Source organism: Lissotriton vulgaris, chromosome 5 (genome assembly GCF_964263255.1).
Source record: "Lissotriton vulgaris chromosome 5, aLisVul1.2, whole genome shotgun sequence".
NCBI lineage: Eukaryota > Metazoa > Chordata > Amphibia > Caudata > Salamandridae > Lissotriton > Lissotriton vulgaris.
The window spans coordinates 922,732,063-922,752,468 of record NC_141693.1 but is presented as its reverse complement, the minus strand read 5'-3'; the positions used below and the strand labels follow the sequence as shown (position 1 = coordinate 922,752,468).

The window sequence follows — 20,406 nt, the reverse complement described above, 5'->3', positions numbered from 1 at the left end:
TTTTAAGCTGACTGTGTTTATCCTATATTATTACATGGATTTACCCTTTATGCACTATTGCAGTCATGCATGTAATATGACCTCATAATGTTACATGCTTGAAATGTGTAGTGTCTGAGTTTTTAGGGGGTAAATGGATGCTCTGAAACCTGGATCTGTCAGACAAAGGATATCATTTGTGGGAACAGCGTATGGGCATTGCAAACTTATAGTCACAGATAAATAGATCCCATTACAATTAATAGGTTAGGTGCTGGTTAGTCAATATCTCATCAGAAGCCTCTCTTGATTAGACCATGGTATATTGAATTCAACAAAACCTGTCACAAGACACCAACCTGCAAGATACAGAAACCCCGGCCTCAGGGAAAATGGCTGTTCTGTGGCTTTTGGCTCTCATCCTGTTTGAACCTCGTCAGTGGGCACCCAGAAAGTTTGGCATTTCTTATGTTTGTGTATGATTCCAGTGGCTCAACTTCATTTAAGAATAAAAGTAATTTACAGTAAAAATGTGCATCACTGTATTCTATTCCTGCTATGGCTGTAGGATGGAATTTGAAATACAATAGATGCCCCTGGTCTTACAAGATACATAGGGAATGCTCCCAGGCAGTTGATAGTTTAACATGAGCCTAGGGACAAGAAAAGTCATGTCAGTCAGAGTGATAAATAATCTGAAGCCAGCTGAAGCTATTGGGGCATTTGGTATGTCCAGTTTAGCAAAAAATCTCTAGATGGTTGGTTGCAATGCCTGTTCCAGTATTAGCGAGATACCTGATAAAGCAATAGTCCCTATCCACTGTGAGAGGCGAATTTTAATACTTTATCACAAAAAATCCAAAGCGTTATTCTGTAAATGGTCACCTGATACCCATGTTGAGCATTTTTTTGGAAGGATTTCCCTAGTAGGGTCAAAACTCATGTTTTGGAGCAAGCGAATAGCACCAACTATTTCCTCAGAAGAGAGACATGCTTGAAAAATTGGAATCCACAGCGAACAATGTAGCCGCTTTGGCTATATTAACAAAGATAACTGTGTGCATAGGGATTTCTGCTATATTGTATTTTTCCACTCCCTTCCACAGGCCAGGTAGAACTTCCTTGTGAAGGACCTCAAGACCTTGCTCTTCGTCTGAGCCGGAGCTGCCTACCCCTCCATGACTCCGCGCCTTGAGACACTCACGGGTGAGTAGCGAGCTCTATAAACCCCCTGATTGATTGATTGAATAATGGTCCAATACTGGTTCTCTTAATAAAAACATATCTGGCAGTAATCTTTTCAGAACTCATGAGTCAAAAAAGGATCATGATACATTAGAAGCTTCAGATGAGTCACTGAACTGTGAGAAACTAATCTTCTTGTTACCGTTAGAATGGAACGTAGTATCAATTTAGAGAAAGAAGTAGAAAACTGTGCATCAAGAAATTGGCTCAACAAAATTGTAATGCAAAGGTGGTTCTGTATTTGTTATAATCAATATTTTTCTGTAAAAGACGCAGCCCGCAAATGAGTGATGGGACTACAGCTGATTCTGGATTTCCAAACTACATATGAACAGGTTTAAAATTGGGTTGGGTCAAGAGGATGGGCTCTAAAGGGCATTTAGATAAACAAAGATGGTGAACAATTTCTTAGCACAGGTGTGCATCAACTATTGTCTGTAGAACTCCAATTTACAAAATGTTTGAACACTAGCATGAATCTTGGGTTCTCTAAAGGTGCTTTCAGTGAAACGAAATGGTGGAATATGATTACCAGAATTAGTGTAATTTGCCCACAGCTGTAAATTTAGGGTGAAGGGTTGGAATGTGTTTTTCCCAGTGAAGAAACTTTGAGATGGCCATTGAGAAGGTAGCAAATCCCTCCAATTTTTTATTTTCACCACGACCATAGGCTCTGCCAGTGATATTCACACATCATTTGGCAACATGCCCGTTATGTCAAAACAGCTGGGATAACAGAGCTGATTAGTTGTATAAACACCAAAGCAACCCCAACATTTCTGGGGGCTTGAGGGAGATTGTTTTGAGGCCACAAACTTTTCTATTTGAGTCTTGTCCTAGCAGGCCTCAAAGGTAGAGGTTCAATGGCCTTTCATCTAAGAATTCTGTCAGTTATATCCTACTTGTGACATCAAGCATCAAAATGTCAGAATTGTTTGCTCAATTAATAATTATGCTATTCCATTGGATTGGAAGGATGAAGTTGGAAGTTCTAAGTGTCAAGGCAGAAAAAGTTGTCAAACATTTGGGCAGCTGTTTATGTTTATATTGGGTACAAATACACTATGGAGTTATTTGTTAAGAAGCTTAAACAAGCATTCAGGTGAGTTTGAGCTATTACCATTGTAAATGGCAAAGCCTCTTATTTATGTTTTGGGTTTTAAAACATAAATAAAAGTATTGTCATTTACAATACTAATAGCTTAAACTCTCACACAAGCGAGACCTATTGCATTGCAATAAAGGCCCTTCTCGACCACTTGTTAGATTATAAATATCAGAGGTAGGGACCGGCATGCAACATCTTTAAATTAGTGATAAATAGTGCAGTGAAGAAGATGTGTAAGTGTTGTAAATTACACAGACACAAAGTATGAAGTGAGAGATACATATAATCCAAGATATAAACACTAACAAAGTGCTTCAACACCTTTCACACTGTGATTACACTGCTGCGGCTCAGAAGGAAGAGCGGGAGGGGGAGCTATTTCCTGCCCTCTCCATGATTTGAATGTGCAGTATGGAATTGCATAATGTCATTGCTATCTTTGGCCTGATAAACACTTCAGCTGTAGTAGAGCCCTGGCTTCGCCTCGTGGTGCAGGGCGGGCCATGCTTTATGACATGCATGGAGAGAGGGCGAGATTGTCTCAGCTGCAGCTCCAGCCTTGTAGGGTGCCCCTGCTATAACTAGTGAGTGAAGGGCACTGAGGTGGCGGAGGGGGTGGTATTGGTGGTGGTATTGCTGGTGTTGGTATTGGTGGTGGTGGTACTGGTAGTGGTACTGGTAGTGGCAGTGGTGGTGGTACTGGTACTGGTGGTAGTGGTACTGGTGGTACTGGTAATGGTGGTACTGGAACTGGTGGGGGTGGTATTGGTGCTGGTGGTATTGGTTGTGGTAGCGGTGGTATTGGTAGTAATACTGGTGGTATTGGTGGGGGTACTGGTGGTATTGGTGGAGGTACACCTTCTGCTGGTATTGGTTATGGTACTGGTGGTATTGGTGGGGTACTGGTGCTGGTGGTACTGGTGGTGGTACTGGTGATATAGGTGGTATTGGTGGTGGTACTGGTGGTACTGGTGGTGGTGCTGGTGGTATGGTTGATGGTACTGGTGGTTGTGGTGCTCATTCTGGTGGTGGTACTGGAGGTAATGGTACTGGTGGTTCTGGTACTGGCGATGGTTGTACTGGTGGTACTGGTGGTAGGGTATTGGTGATGGTACCTGGTAGAACTGGTGGTGGTACTTGGGGTGGTGGTACTGGTGGCTGTGGTGGTGGTGGTGGTGGTGGTACTGGTGGTGGTGGTACTGTTGGTACTGGTACTGGTGGTGGTAGGACTGGTGGTGGTAGGACTAGTGGTCCTGGTAGTGGTGGTGGTACTGGTATTGGTGGTACTGGTGGTAGTGGTACCGGTAGTATGGTTGGTTGTGGTACTGGTGGTGGTGGTGGTGGTCATTCTGGTGGTGGTACTGGTAGTGGTTCTGGTGGTAGTGGTACTGGTGGTGGTACTGGAGGTAATGGTACTGGTGGTACTGGTACTGGGGGTACTGGTGGTGGGGGTAATGGTGATGGAACATGGTGGAACTGGTGGTGGTACTGGTGGTGGTGGTACTGGTGGTGGTACTGGTGGTGGTAGGACTGGTGGTGGTACTGGTGGTGATGGTGGTACTGGTGAAGGTGGTGGTACTGGTGGCAGTGGTGTTGCTACTGGTAGTGTTGATACCAGTGGTGGTGGTACTACTGGTGGTGGTACTGGTGGTACTAGTGGTGGTGGTACTGGTGGTGGTATGGGTGGTGGTGGTGGTACTGGTGGTGGTTGTACTGGTGGTGGTGGTACTGGTGGTGGGGGTGTTACTCGTGGTGGTGGTACTGGTATTGGTGGTGGTACTGGTCATACTGCTGGAGGTCATACTAGTGGTACTGGTACTAGTGGTGGGAGTACTGGGGGTACTGGTGCTAGTGGTACTGGTGGTGGTGGTATGGGAGGTGGTGGTACTGGTGGTGGTAGTAGTGGTACTGGTGGCACTGGTGGTGGTGGTACTGGTAGTTGTGGTGGTACTCGTGGTGGCGGTACTGGTGATGGTGGTGGTACTGGTGGTGGTTGTACAGGTGGTACTGGTAGTGGTGGTACTGGTGGTGGTGGTACTGGTGGTACTGGGACTGGTGGTGGTGGTACTGCTGGTGGTGGAGGTACTGGTGGTGGTACTAGCGGTGTTAGTACTGTTATTGGTGGTGGTTGTACTCGTGGTGGTTGTACTGGTGGTGGTGGTACTGGTGGTGGTGGTGTTACTCATGGTGGTGGTACTGGTATTGGTGGTGGTACTGGTGGTGGTCATACTAGTGGTACTGGTACTAGTGGTGGTGGAACTGGTGGTACTTGGACTGGTGGTAGTGGTACTGGTGGTAATTGTAGTGTACTGGTGATGGTGGAACTGGCTGTGCTGGTGGTGGTACTGGTGGTAGTGGTGGTACTGGTATTGGTGGGACTAGTGTTGGTGTAAAATTGTTAGAGAGAGACCCCTTGAACCAGGGTAATAGGGTACTTTTAGACAGTAAAATCAAAAAATTCCCTTGGCGAGATTACTAGAACATACACAATAAAAACAAATCAATATTCCACAGATATTATCTGTAAAATCGTCACTATCATAATTGACACTTTTACAGATAATATCTGTGGAATATTGATTTGTTTTTAATGTGTATTGTTTATGTTTTTAACACACAAATAAATTTCAAATAATGTTTATATATACATATATGTTTTGTCATGATTGCTCAAGAGTAGTGTTCAATACTAACATTTGGGCTTCATTTTCTAGTAATCTCGCCAAGGGAATTTTATGATTTTACGGTATTAGTGTTGGTACTGGTGGTTGTGATACTGGTGGTGGTGGCAGTAATGGTAGTGGTGGTGGTACTGGTAGTGGTGCTGGTGCTGGTAGTGATGGTACTGGTAGTGGTGGTTTTATGGGTAGTGGTGGTGGTGGTGGTATGTGTAGTGGTGGTGGTACTGGTGGTGGTGTTGGTACTGTTAGTGGTGGTAGTGGTACTGGTAGTGGTGGTGGTACTGGTACTAGTACTGGTGCTGTTACTGGTGGTGGTACTAATGGTGGTGATGGTACTGGTTCTGGTGGTAGCGGTGGTACTGCTGGTACTGTGGTGGTAGATTGAGTGGTGGTGGTACTGGTGCTTGTGGTACTGGTGGCGGTGGTGGTGGCACTGGTGGTGGTACTGTTGGTTGTGTTGGTACTGTTAGTGGTGGTAGTAGTACTGGCAGTGGTACTGGTACTAGTACTGGCGCTGTTACTGGTGGTGGTGGTACTGGTTCTGGTGGTAGCGGTGGTACTGATGGTGGTAGATTGAGTGGTGGTGGTACTGGTGCTTGTGGTATTGGTGGTGGTACTGGTGGTGGTGGTACTGGCAGTGGTGGAGTACTGGTAGTGGTGGTACTGCTTGGTGCTGTGTTGTTGGCCTTCATTGGATGTGATGAGTGTCACTGTTTAGTCCTACTTCTATATCTGTGACGTTGCGGTTTTTACGTCTCGCCTAGCGTTGCAGGCTCTGCGAGGCATATTGTAGTAGGGTAGGTTTTACAAGTGGTGTGGCAACCCCACCCCTGGTTTTCATTGGCTTACGTAATCATCCATGCTAAACGCTGTCTTTCTATTGAATATTCGGCTCAGTCATTAGTCCCTCCTTGTTATCGCCTGGTCTCCTTTTGGGACGGCTCATCCGGACTGGATCTTTCACTTGCGGCGTTACACTGTCTCCTTTATTAGTGGGTAAGGACTCTTTTGTGTTCATTCTGCTTTCGCAAGGGCGCTTGCACTTCACGGGCTGCCATGTACCGCGCTATAGAACACGCTTGTTTTTTTTGTCTAATGCTTCTTTTATTTACTTTTTTTCACTTTGGTGACACACGCGCTTTACCTTCAGCCATGTTAAGCTAAAGCACAGGCGCCGCGAATGTTGAAAAAGTTAAGAAATAGATTTTTTTTCTATTTCTTTACTTGTGCAGCAATGGCGGCACCTGCGCTTTACCTTTAATCATGTTAAAGTAAAGCACGGGTGCTGCAATTGTAGACAAGCATTTACAATGCAATGGTCTCGGCATTATTAAAGGTAGAACTATTGGCATTGCACATGACATTTTTTTTAAATCATAAATAAATGGCATTGTCATTTACATTGCCAATAGCTTCATCGTTAAATAAATGGCATTGTCGTTTTCAAAACGGGGAGAAAAATGCACTGGAAGACTTCATCAGTACGGCGCTTATCACGTGACATGATAAACAATTATCAGTCAGTAATCTACAGAATAGCTATTTAAATTGCACAGGATTATAGTTTCTCCAATGGACAATAATACCGGGGCAGAAGGAGCAAACAAAACCACCGTACTTCACATCTCTCCACATGGCACAAACACATTCCCCGCCTCATCACTCTAAACTGTACACAAACCATAGTAAACAATAAAGCTTGGATCGGGCACTGGCCACAGTGGGCCTATCTTTTTGGAATTCAACCTGCTAAATAAGGCTGCAGATGGAACGTTCACCAGATTGCCAAAAAAGGATCAAGCAAATTAAACAAAACCGCCACACAATAAGGCACAACTGTAATATTAACGAAAGTGCACCAATCATCTTGATATTCAGTGACTAGGTATACCAGAAATATGTGCACCAAATTTCATCCCTTTCCTTCACTCATTCTACCTGAGAAAGGTAAAGTACGTTACCAACAGGTACCCACGTATTTGCAAAACAGCATAGCAAGATTTTTTTTAATTCTTGTTTTTTTAAATAGTGTGTACTTGATGTTAAGCAGAATACCTCTTCATTTCCAAACTTTTTACATACGTCGTCAAAACCGACCATGGCTCTAATTTTTCACACAAAGTGCCCTAGTTACCCGTCTCCTTCTCCACTGTTATTACTAATTAACATTTGTAGAACATGCTGGTGCCACGCGAGTGGCCTCACAATCCTGAAGTTTGACCTCACCGCGATGAAAGTCCAGGTGAATGTGTGATTCAGAGACCAAGAGCGAGATTAACTGTAGATTAACAAAAGGGTTTAGGCCCTATTTTACCTGCTACGGCTCTAGCACGCATGCGCTCGGACCGGGTTTCCACTCAGAAGCAGTTCTTTAGTGAAACTGAGACCTGGATCACAGACTGCAAAAAAATCATGATTCACACAGCACACTTGGAAGGATCCGAGATTGTAATGTCAGGAAAATAATCTTTTACTGTTTAAATTAACTGGTCAGTGAAACTGGCAACCTGTGATATCTGGAGAAAATTGATACGATTTTGTTTCCCCTAAAAAAAAAAAAATAATAATAAATTGCAAGGCAAAATCCTTGATTAGCTTTTAAGGAAAGAGAGACCAGCCATAGCTTAGACGCTATACCAAAGGTGGTATTAACATAGCGAACATATCTGAAACCCCTTATTTGAATATTCAGAGCACCTATTTTTTCTAAAAATGTGAACTAAAACTCTGCAAACATTGTGAGAGCATGTAAAGCCAGTTTTAACCAGTATCAGCAGGTAAAACGTGATAAGGAAATAAAGTCACACTACTCCAATAACACTTAACCAATCATAAACGTTATGACTTTATCATAAGGTAGGATGCCATTGGTTTCGCAAGCATATCCCTACCAGACTGCTGGACCTAGAAAGGCGTGGTATTAATGAATCTCATGTCACGTCTAGGCAACACGCTGAACTTTCTTGGTGCTCTAAGTCTAGGGGGGAGGAGGATGAGGTGTCTCGTCTGTGTGGATTGTGCTGTAACATCGAGTGAGACTTTAGCACAGATTCTGCACATGTAACACCTGTTCTGTCTGAAGCACGCTTCCTGTGCTGTTCACCCTGCAGCAGTTCCATGTGTGAGAGTAGGCTACTTCGTTGGTATTCAGGCTCTGCCTGTTAGACGTGCAGGGAAATTCCCATTGCTGCTGGCAGTGTTTTTCAGTGCGAGGTTGGGACATTAATGTTGGTAGAATGGACAGAACTGTGATGGATGCAGGGAGAATAAAAGTACACAACCACAAATGTAGCATGGCACTAGGAACCAGAATAGTGTTCACTGAGAGCACAAGGACACTGCCATAAGCACCACATGGCATTGGGAATCAAATCAGTGTGCACGGAGCGAGAACACAAGGACATGGTGCGGGCGGAGGGAGGGGGGGAGCGGGATGGAGGAGAGCTGCGGAGGGAGGGGGGGAGCGGGACAGAGGAGAGCTGCGGGCGGAGGGGGGGGGAGCGGGACGGAGTGCACGGAAGGAAAACACAAGGACACAACCACAAATGGCATTGAGAACCTGCCCAGTGTGCACGGAAGGAGAATAAAAGTACACAACCACAAATGTAGCATGGCACTAGGAACCAGAATAGTGTTCACGGAGAGCACAAGGACACTTCCATAAGCACCACATGGCATTGGGAATCAAATCAGTGTGCACGGAGCGAGAACACAAGGACATGGTGCGGGCGGAGGGAGGGGGGGGAGCGGAACGGAGGAGAGCTGCGGGCGGAGGGAGGGGGGGGAGCGGGACGGAGTGCACGGAGAGAAAACACAAGGACACAACCACAAACATCAAACGGCATTGAGAACCTGCCCAGTGTGCACGGAAGGAGAATAAAAGTACACAACCACAAATGTAGCATGGCACTAGGAACCAGAATAGTGTTCACTGAGAGCACAAGGACACTGCCATAAGCACCACATGGCATTGGGAATCAAATCAGTGTGCACGGAGCGCCCAGGACTAGAAGCGCCGAGAGGGAGCCTGTCGGAGCTACGGACTGGGAGGACGGGTGAGAGCGAAAGGGAGTAGGGAGGTGGGAGTCTGCAGGGAAATAGGAAGAAGGAGACAAAGGAAAATCAATGGAACATTGGGGAAAAGAAACGAGCGGCCTACCTTACCAGCAGCAAAATGGCGGCCTCAAGCTTCAGGAATTTTTCGGATTTGGGGGCGTGTTCGGTGTTCAGAATGGGCGTGGCCTAAAAGTGGAAAGAAGAACACCGAACACACCTCCAAATCCGAAAAGGACAGAGCCTATTCGGAGGGACAGCTCTCTCTTCCAATGGCTGGCCTCCGTTTAGGGAGCCAGCCAATGGAAGAGAGGCAAAAACAGAGGCGGGACTAATCGTACTACTAAGAGTCATTAAATCTCGGTACTTCCGGTTCTGCCTTTGGCAGAACCGGATAGTACCTCGACCTTAAAAGGGGGACCGAAATGACCCGAAGTGCTATAGGCCGATTTCCTTGCTAGATGCCCTAATGAAAGTGGCAGGAAGAGCTATACTGAATAGACTCGAATCATGGGCTGATGAGACAGGTGTTCTCTCCAAATTTCAGTATGGCTTTAAGGCGGGCCTAGGGACCGTTGAGCAAGGGTTAGATCTGGCTACCATAGTAGGGAAGTATGTGATGGCAAAAAAGGGCAACCTATTTTTATCTTTTGTTGACTTGAGTTCGGCCTTCGACTGCCTGAGTCACGAGATTTTATGGGATACATTGCTGCAACTCGGCATTGACTCTAATTTGTTGAATTTTATCAAATAACTTTATTGGGGGACCGGGGCCAAAGTGCGCTTTGGTAATAAGGGGGAATGCACTTCTAATTTTCCGATAAGGAAAGGAGTTCGACAGGGCTGCATTTTGGCGCCTTTTTTATTCAATCTTTATATTAATAGTGTGGCAAATTGTTTAATAAGGTTTAAAACGGACTTCCCCCAAATTAAGGGTAGTCCAGTCCCCATTTTATTATACGCCGATGATGCAGTAATAATGACCAGGACTCAGGTGGGCTTACAGAGTGCTCTTACTATTTTCGCAGAATACATGGCAGCAAGAGGATTAAAATCAATATTGGTAAAATTTTTAATATGTGTTGCTCATTAAAGAAAAATGTGCACTGCACCACGTTTTTAGAGAAGTCTAAGATAGAAACAACGGATAAATTCTCTTATCTAGGGATAATTTTTAACAAAAAAGGGAACATGGACATCGGCAGCCGACGCGAGGAAACTAGCTTTCTTTCGCACTATCGGAGCCGTTAAAAAATTCACAAATAAACTGGGAGGTCGTCCGGTACACATTCTAGTAGACATATATAGGTCGAAATGTATTTCTACCGTTACCTACGCAGCGGGGATATGGGGAATTGCGGATACGAGGGAGATTCAACTCTGTGAAAACGCTTTCCTACGTTTTCTATTAGCACTCCCAAACTCAACATCAAGTTATGTATGCCACAAAGAATCAGGTTTGTCCTATGTATCTGATCTTATTAAAATAAGTCCGGTTTTACTCTGGCACAAAGTTTGGACATCCGAAGAAACTGGACTTAATAAGGAGACCATACAGGATTGTCTTGTGATCCAGGGGGCGCATAAAATCAGGTGGTTTTCGTATGTGAAGATATTTTTAGCAGAGATTGGACACTTGGATTACTTTGATTCCCCTAATACTTTAGTTACTATTACTAGAAAAAAGCTGAAATAAATGTGCCTTGAATTACTAGAGACAAAACGGTGGCAGATAGAGGGAAAGAAGGGATCTGTAATACAGAATCAATTCATTGTGCAGGGATACGGTTTAAAACAATATTGAAATTTTGTACAGAGCAGCTTTTCTAGGATGCTTTTAACAAGTTTCAGAGGGGACACCTTTTTTAAGACTGGTAACCTTTCCAGATACAAATTTATGGACAAAAGACTTGCTCCCGTGTCCCTGCGATGATGTCTCACAACAGTCTACAATTCATTGTGTTCTATTCTGTAAATTTTACTCTTTCGCCAGGAAGAAATATTTAACGTTTTTATTGAAGAGATGGGGATTGAGACAGTGCAGACCCGCTTTCTTGAAACCTCAGATGCTGGAAGACGAAATGTCTATGTACCTAATGTCAAACTAACCTAGCAGGGATAGCATAGAGCGCGGTGAGCACTCTCCTTCCGAGCACTTGGCAGTTTGCTTAATATAGTGACACTGACAGTCGCACTTACGCACTAAACACATCTCTGGCTTTTTTCAATTGATACTGTTTTCTTGTTATCTGCTCTCAATTTAGTAGTTATGTTTCTAGGTCACTAGATGTATTATTTGCTTTCCCCCTAATCCACCGAAAGAAAGAGTATAGCCTGCTTGTCCTTGCGCAGCACGAAATCGGTTTTCACTTGTGAGGATTGGACAATAAAACTTTTGTGGAATAATACCAGAAATGCATGCCAGTTTGAACCCCTGGCACGTGCACTGGATTCCCGGCTTCCCCAACTAGCCGCATACTGTGATCCTGGATAAATGATGGTATATCCTTGAGCCTCGATTCCCTCAACTGCAGAAACAAATGAAACACATCATCTGTGTTTCTTCACGTAGCCTCGGTTTAAAGGTGCATACATCTGTATTTGGAGGCAAGCATGTGTTTGTTTATTGTGGACTTGTAAACAACCCACAATAGACTGTTTGATCTTTGCAGAAAATGGGGTTTTCGGTGAGTTTCCGGCCAAGCAAAGGGCCCACTCCGGGGGCTGCTATAACTAGTGTAGTAAAGTTGGCCATGCCGGATGAGTTGCCAGACGAAGGTTGCTGCTGGCCCATGCTCCCACGCCGTGATCTGCAGCCCAGGGGCCAGAATGCAGGCTGTAAAGTCAGATCACTTGTTTACAAGGCTCTGTCCTTGCTCTTTGTTATTTCATTGCATTGGCCATTATTAAGACAGCGAGCTGGAGAGTGAACGGTAAATTGTGCCAAACTGTGTTGTGGGGAACCGTGAGGCCTGGGGAGATCACAGGGGACCGGGGACACTACCCACCACGACCAATGATAGAGGCATTTTAAAGAAAGATGCAACTTGATTAGTTCTGGATACGTTTTCAAATGGTACAGGCCACCCGTTTTTGCCCTAGGATACAACATGCCCTGTGACGTCATGTTATATTTGGTTAAACCAATCAGTAATGGGCATTTCTCGTCAAAATGTTATAGCTGGTGTTGTTAAATAAACAAATAACTTTCTCTGTTGTAAATATACTAGCATTCGTCATTCTGTAGTAAATCAGATTTCCAAATAGTGCAGAACACTACATTTTACGATGATGATTAGGTACGGGGTGAGACGTGAGCTTTTGATTTTACTGGATTTATAATATATAATATATGGGTTTTTAGATGAAAATCTTTTTTTTGCTTTTAGCCATTTTTTAAAATATATTAGCAAGGGATCTCCATGGGCCTGGATCCCATATTTGTTGATATGTGTCTAGCGAGATTATGTCCCTATCTTGCTTGTGATATCTTTAATGGATGGTCGCTTATGCTATTTTTTCAAGATGTATTATTCTGTCTTGTAGAGACAAAGCTGGTAATAATGTTAATGAACACAACTTTCTTGCCTATCAAGACCAATAACTATGACCGATAAATAATGTGATGATAAGGAAAATCTGAGATCACCTATGTAAATGACCCATAATATGTGGAGAAGTGTGGCTCACTGGTTAGAGCAGGCAGACCCTGAAGCAGAGGTCAGACCCGGGACCAGGGTTCAATTCCCAACCGGCAGGGTCTTGAGCTCAAATGTCCATGGACTCGATAATTCTCGCTTCGGTGCCTGACCTAATCATGGGTTCACACTCTGCAACTCTGGGCATTAAGCTTGCTTAATCTCCACAACGGCCCCCCCCCCCCGCGGCGGGATGCCTGGCTTTCACCTTGGGGATGCCCTGTAGGGGCTATCTCACAGGGAAAAAGCCAGGATGGGTTCCCAAGGCAAGTGCGGAGATACCCCTTCGGGGGTCGATTCAGGCGCTATATAAGAAACATAATAATAATATGATTGTAAATAATCCATTTATTAACAGTCAGAAATTATCACCCTGCACACTCTGTCAATGGCCTTTTTTGTGACTTCTTACTGTCCTACTATGCTCTCAATCTTTTTTAGTAGGGTTCAATTTCCATGAGGACACTGTGTGATGTCGCCCATCTTTGAGAGAGGACATTGATTGAGGTATAATCGCTTGGGCTATAGGTGGCCTAGGTTTAACTATTCAGTTGAAGTACAGTATCTAATACAATTTGTGGATACACATTACCTGTCCATATCGTATAACAGGATATATATTGACATACAGGTTCCCAGTCTCAAGATTTATAGATGCTATATTTTTAAACAGAATGAGGGTATATTCATCCGAATTTCTCTTTTTCATTTTGCAATTTTTAAACCTTTGCCTTACAACCATGACCAGTCTTACAGTTGTTTTTTAGCTTCACTATTCAAATATGGCCGCTGCTTTCTAATTAATTATGCGGAATTGCAATTCTGTTTGTTTCTTACGTCGATCACAAAGCGATTAAACAGGGTTTGTCACTCTCAATTCTGCATGTTTTTGAGGAGTCCTGATGTAATGAGAGTACATTTATTAGAATTTTCCCTTCTCCATCTTGCGGTTTATAAACGTTTTACTTTACCACTTGAACGGTTCTTTTAATGTTTAAATTTGGCCGTTGCTTCCGATAACCTAGGCGTAGTTGTTATCCTGTCCGTCTTTTATTTCAATAAGGAAATCTTTAAACTTGGCTGCGTGCACTTGCTCCCACAGATGCCGACTCTGTGTGAGAGGCCCCCTCCTCCTTCCCTCTAAACTTTGTTTTTGACTTTGCTGCCTCCCTTTCTGCGTACAGCTGCCTTGACGCCTGTGGTCTTTCTACCCTGACCCATGGTATCCGGATCAAACTCCTCTGCCCCAGCTCCTCATGGACGATGAGGGTGTGACTTTGCTGCGGACTGCCTTTCTCCCCCCGGACTTGCTGGCTATGGCAGCCCTCTTCCTGGACTTTCGGACTTGGACCTTTGTGCTCCCCGCCCTTTTCTTTTTATGACTCGCTTCTTCTTCTACCTTTCTCCTTCGCCATTTTAGCGATCTCTGACCTCCCCCTCTGTCCTAGCAACCTTTCTATTGTCTCTCCTGTTGCCTCTGACACACTCCTCGCTGTCTTACTCGTTACAATCTGCTTCCCTCTCTCGTTTGTCTCACTTTCCTGCCCTTCTCTGTCCCTCACTTGGTGCTGTTACTGTATCCCCCCTCCGACTGCATCCCCCCTCCGACCCCACTTAATGGAACTCTGCTTTTCTGTATATAGAGATAACTCTAATCACTAGTATATGCAGTAGACCTTTGTACTCTCTACCATTCCTATGTGCCTCTTAGAGTATATCCATCCGTAGCCCTTCCCTATGTATATAGAGATAAATCACCAGTCTCTTCTTTGTGTGACTTTACATCTTGTACATTTGCAATTTTTTTCAGTTTATATCTTTTATGTAACACATGTAATCCTTAGTCCTTATGTTTTGCAACTGGTTCTTATGTAATGCGCTCTGACACCTTCGGGTAAAGTTTGCGCTATATAAAATCGCATTAAATAAAATAAAACAAAATAAATAAATAAAGAGAAGTAGAGCCCTTTATTGTATCTGGTAAGTCGGGGTATTCTTGCCATTTTCTCAAGTATTTTCACAGCGTTTCAGTTAGAGTATGTTACTTTAGTAAATTCTGTTGTTTGCATACAGACGTTCGCAGGCATAAGTATCAGCGGTTGCACTCATTTTCTCCTACGGACCCCAACTGTATTCACAGCGGACTGTCAAAGGAGTTGCACTCTATTTTGAAGTTGGTAAATCTGGGTATCTATGGGACTTCTGCAATTGTTTATAGCTTTTTCGCCCTAGCGTACAAAATAGGTGGATTATGCTGTTTGTTTCATAGACTTTTGCAAGCCTAAATACCAAGGAAACTCTTACAGGGAACTCCACAAGAGCCTTATAATTGGGTAAGACTTTTAAACAATGGCAGTAATGTCCCTCAATATACATAATAGAGGGTTATCTTCTGAGACACCAATCAACTACAGGTTGGTGATAAATATTCTCAAGGAGATATATATATATATATATATATATATATATATATATATATATATATATATATATATATATATTTATTTGTTTTATTTATAGATACGTGTCATTCATGGGACAGATATCCATTAAGATATATTTGTTGTGGTTTGATTCATCTAATTTGAATGAGAATCACTGGTCCCCTTATATCAATCTATAAAATCGTCACTTGCTTAAATATTCTACGCTACTGTAAGTGCCTCCTGTATTTTCATTGCATTTACCTATATGCTACTACAGACGTCGACTGCAGGGACAGCGGCCAGTCATAAGAGTAGCGCCCTGCTCTGTGTTTGGTTAGTCTTGACACCCTTTGGTTTTTCGCCATAACTCTAGGCATTCGAATAACTTCTTGCCAAAGCATGCAAGCTTAAAAACCATTCAATATCTGATTTTTAACAGCTGGAAGTACAAGTATCAGTTAAGATTTTCACAGAGGTGTGTCATATTAGTCTGAATCTTTAAACGTCTGTGGTGAAGCCATGCATTTGTCTTCACGAATTGTTTTGATTAATGTGAGCATTAACCATTGGTATCTTTGTCTCCACATGTCAGACTGTCGATTTTGTCGTACATCTTGATAGTCTTTTTAAATATCAACCCACACCAAGTGCGATAATTCTCTTCCTACTGCTTTGATAATTTCTTTGTTCTATGTCATTTTAGAATTGTTGCAATATCGCTGCAACAGTTGTTCTAATCCGATGTAGGATTTGTTGTGTGAATTGCTGCTATGTATCAGATTATTTCTGAGCCATTGGTCATTATATTTATTTTTCCTCATAGTTTCTTGGTGCAATTAACCAGGAAGATTTTACTTACATAAGAGATTCGGTTATGATTAGACATTCCCCATGAAATGTTCATAAGTAAGTTATTGTAACTAATTTTTATTCACCATATTTACTTGATTTTTTAATCTTCTCCTGGTTGGTGTTTCCTTCTTCAGAGTCCTTTGAAGATTGCAGTTTCAACCCTATCCACCATTCCTTTTCTGGGTCGTTGTTTTCATCCCTCAGCATCTTCTGAATGGGTGATTTTAATTTCACTGCCCATTTTGGATTACATACTCACAAGGCAATTCACTGTTTTCTTTTCTTTTCTTCTTTGTTCACAGGTGTCACTTTCTTCTTTAGTCTGAACTTGTATTGATACATATAATGATTGAATATTCCGCCAATACAGGGGTAATACAACAGTTCATTTGAATGTCCTGAAGATGGTCTAACGGATGCCCATACCAACAAGAGCGAAACGTCGACAACTGCATCTATTTCCTTTTTGATTGGTTTTCTTTAGAAAGTGTTTTGTGTAAACCTTGATCATTATTGTGCTGCTCTAATTCTTTGTACCCTTTCTAATTTACATCAGATAAATTAGATTTTTGAAGAGTTCACACAGTTTCATTAGTATCTTTTTCAGATCTTTTTAGGAAGTGATTAACAATTGAATTGTAGATTGTTTACTTGTAGGTTACCAAACTGGAACCTTGACACAATACCATATGAATTATCTAAGTACACCTAAACAAATCCCTTGTAGGCACATTTACCTGTTAATAGTCAATGCTAGTGCCTGCTGTAGCACAGCCAGTCTGGTTCAGCAGAGCTTAGCGTTGGCAGCAGCAATATCTTGGTGCAAACGGGCCTGTTTGCAGTAGCAAAGAGCCTAACACATGGAATTTCTTCTTTTCTTTCAGGAGGAGCTCAACGAATGCTACACCAAGGACCCAGGACCTGGGAGGCACCTCTCAGGCATTAGGAATTCACTCCAGCAGAGGCGAGCGGAGCTCAGGTAGGTCTGGGTGCAGGTCCAGTTGCAGCAGGTCAGCTGGGCAGTTGCAGAGGCCTCTGGAGCTTGTTATGTCCCTGTAGCACAGAACAGGATGCCAGTCAGCTGATCCATGTAGTCACTTCAGCCCAAGAAGAAGGATGCAGGTCCAGTCTTCTTTCTCAGCAAGCCATGCAGGACTCAAGCATCAGGCCAGCAGGGTGTCCTGGACCTGTGAATACTGCAGAAGACGAAGTTTACTGAAGAGTGGGTCTGAGGGTCACATATTTATATTGGATGCCCCTTTGAAGTGGGAGTGGGGGACTTCTGGAGATTTCTCCTAAAGAGGTGTCTGGAATTCCCAGCCTCCCTGCCCAGGTCCCAATCTGTCTGAGTGAACAATAGGCTATTGTGAAGTTCTTTTTTGCGTGTGCTGGGCCAGTGACTTTGAAGTGCAAGTGTGGTAGGTGGCAGCAGCAAGGATGCCGTTCTAACTCTGCAACTTGAGAGCTACACTGCAGCTGAGCTTAGATGAGTCTGCAAGAAGACTGGGCTTCCAGCCAAAAGGAGTTCCAAAAAAGAGGAGCATTTATGGTCTGTGAGGAATTCCACCAGTTACTAGTCCCAGCAGAAAAGGATGAGGGCGTTATGGAGGAGCAAGAGGAGGACCTGGGCACAGGACCTGAGCTGCAGCAGCCTGGAGAGGAGGAGTTCCGTGTCAGTGCAGGGAGTGTTGTGTCTTGCAATGGTCTGTCCACAGATAAACTGGAGGACATAAGGGTGGTTAGAGTCTTCTAGCTGCAGCTGGGCAAATTAAAATTGGAGACAGCCAAAGAGGAGGCTACTGCCCAGAGGACAGCAGAGGAAGCCACCAGGGCTCTGGAGGAAAAGAAGTTGGGAAAGAAGAATGGCCCATGGACTAAGTTTCAGAGAGATGGACATCAGGGCCAAACAAGTAGAGTCCAGCAACAATGGTGGCACCTTACCCACAGTGTCCACTGGAGACAAGAAGGTCCATATCCTCAGGGTTCTGGTGCCTAACTTTGTTGTGGGGAATGGCATTGATAAGTGGTTCAAAGCATATGAGGTTGCCCTCGAGATGCACAGGGTACCTGAAGAAGATTGGGGTGGGCAGTCTTTGGAGGCACATATCTAGTGAGGGGAGGGATTACCTGCTTAGCCTAGGAAAGGGGGGGGCAGGGTGGAGTACCTCTCTGTTCCCCGAAGGACACTCTTATCAATAGGCATGGCTTATCCCAGAGAAGTTTAGGCAGACATTTACGGATAGCTAGAAGTTGATCGAACAGTCATGGGTGGATTTTGTGGATCACTTTTGCAATGTGACAAGAAAATGGCAACCTTCTAAAAGTTTTTTCAAAAGACAAGGGAACCCTAAAGGTATGTTGCAGGGACCTTGGGTAGTTTACATATTTTACAAAACATATGGACAGAATGAATTACAGACAAATAATCAGAACACCTGATAAGTGTAGTGTCTATTGTCCAGCCGGACAAGAAGTTTTAATTAAGCGTTTTGGTCAATAAAACAAAAAATTGAGGAACACTAAGATAACAAGTGGGCACAGCCGTGACCCACAACATACAAGACAAAACAACGAAAGCAATGGCCAAAAGGGCAGAGCTACAATAGGTCTGTGAACTTGTATTCAGTATTTACAGACTTGAATTTTCAAAACCACTACTTTGCATTTTTACAATATTTCAGTATCATATTGCATAAGGGTTTTTTTGCAAGTCGACGACGTTTCGATACCTTATTAAATTATGGGCATCATCATCAGGACAAAGAGTTAATCATTGTTGTCTTTTTTCATAAATATCACTATGCCTTTCTACGAGAATAGTGAACTCGGGTTTCAAAAGGATGTTTGGAGCAATAGCTAGTCACTCAGAGTGGTACCAAGGAGTAGCCAAATTGGAGATAGGCTTGTCTGTGTCCGAGGACTGGTATGAGCATAATAGCTCATTTTGGAGGACTGGATGCTCGGTGGCGGTTACCGTAGTCTGGTTCTTAATAAGGCATCGAAACGTCTTCGACTTGCAAAAAACCCCTTATGCAATAGGATACTGAAATATTGTAAAAATGCAAAGTTGTGGTTTTGAAAAATTCAAGTCTGTAAATACTGAATAGAAGTTCACAGACCTATTGTAGCTCTGCCCTTTTGGCCATTGCTTTCGTTGTTTTGTCTTGTATGTTGTGGGTCACGGCTGTGCCCACTTTTTATCTTAGTGTTCCTCAATTTTTTGTTTTATTGACCAAAACGCTTAATTAAAACTTCTTGTCCGGCTGGACAATAGACACTACACTAATCAGGTGTTCTGATTATTTGTCTGTAATTCATTCTGTCCATATGTAGGGACCATTGTTTTGTAAAATATGTAACCTTCTAAAAGTGTCATTTTAAAAATTGTGACTCAAAATCCGACTCAAAGTTGTGACTTAAAATTACAATTCCTCCTCAGACACAACCCATCATGACAGTCCTACCTGCTCCCACACAAAAGTTATCATCTATTAAATATAATAAGGTAACCAAATGGTATCCTGTGGAAGAGGTATACCTCACAGTAGTGAAAACCTCATTTGTGAGTTTTTCTCATTGACTAGGACACGGACAAATTAAAATTACATGTTTCACTTATTAAATACACTGCTCCTACCCCTGTGGGCAATTTAGGGCGTTGCCTAGGAGCAACTTACATGTATTAAAAAGGAAGGTTCGGCCGTGGTAGAAGGCTTATTTTGACAGGTCAAAATGGCAGTTTAAAATGCAGACACCAGTTGCTATGGCAGTCTCGAAACAGGTTTCGAAGGGGCTACTAAATTGGGAGGCAAAAAAGGGGCTGCAGCCCCACTAGTAGCATTTAATTTGCATGCCCTGGGTACTCATGGTATCACTTAACAAGAGACTTACAAGTAAATTAATTGTGCCAATTCAGAGTAAGCCAATTCTACCATGTTTAAAGGAGAGCGCACAAGTACTTTAGCACTCGTTAGCACTGGTAAAGTGCACAGAGTCCTAAAACCAACAAACACAATGGTGGAGTTTTTACCACTAATTGACAGGTTAAATAACTGATGAGGTCCATTGGTGTTTGCTTTAATTGTGAATGGAATCAGCAACTAACTGAGGAGTTTAGGGGAATGGTCTGAGCGCCGACCGGGATGGCTGTGTGAGCGTGCAGCTCCGCGCCGAGTCCCGACAATTATCCTGTTATTCCTGCCCTTGGTGCCCCCGGAGGTGCGGATTTGCAGCACGCGGTGTTGCTTGAGCAGAGGGGAGAGTTTGGACACCAGCGGGACTTCGGAGACAGTGTGAGAATCCGGTCCCGGAGCGCGGAGGAGCCGGGCCGAGGACAAAGGAAAATGGTGGCGTGAGAGGATTGA

At 43.5% G+C, this 20,406-nt stretch overlaps 1 protein-coding gene across 1 annotated transcript in view; it reads right to left on the bottom strand.

The window, feature by feature from the left end:
- The window catches only part of CFAP46 (cilia and flagella associated protein 46), a 1,558,477-nt gene that overhangs the window by 1,473,604 nt on the left and 64,467 nt on the right, over positions 1-20,406 (bottom strand). The gene's annotated exons all lie outside the window — the stretch shown is intronic.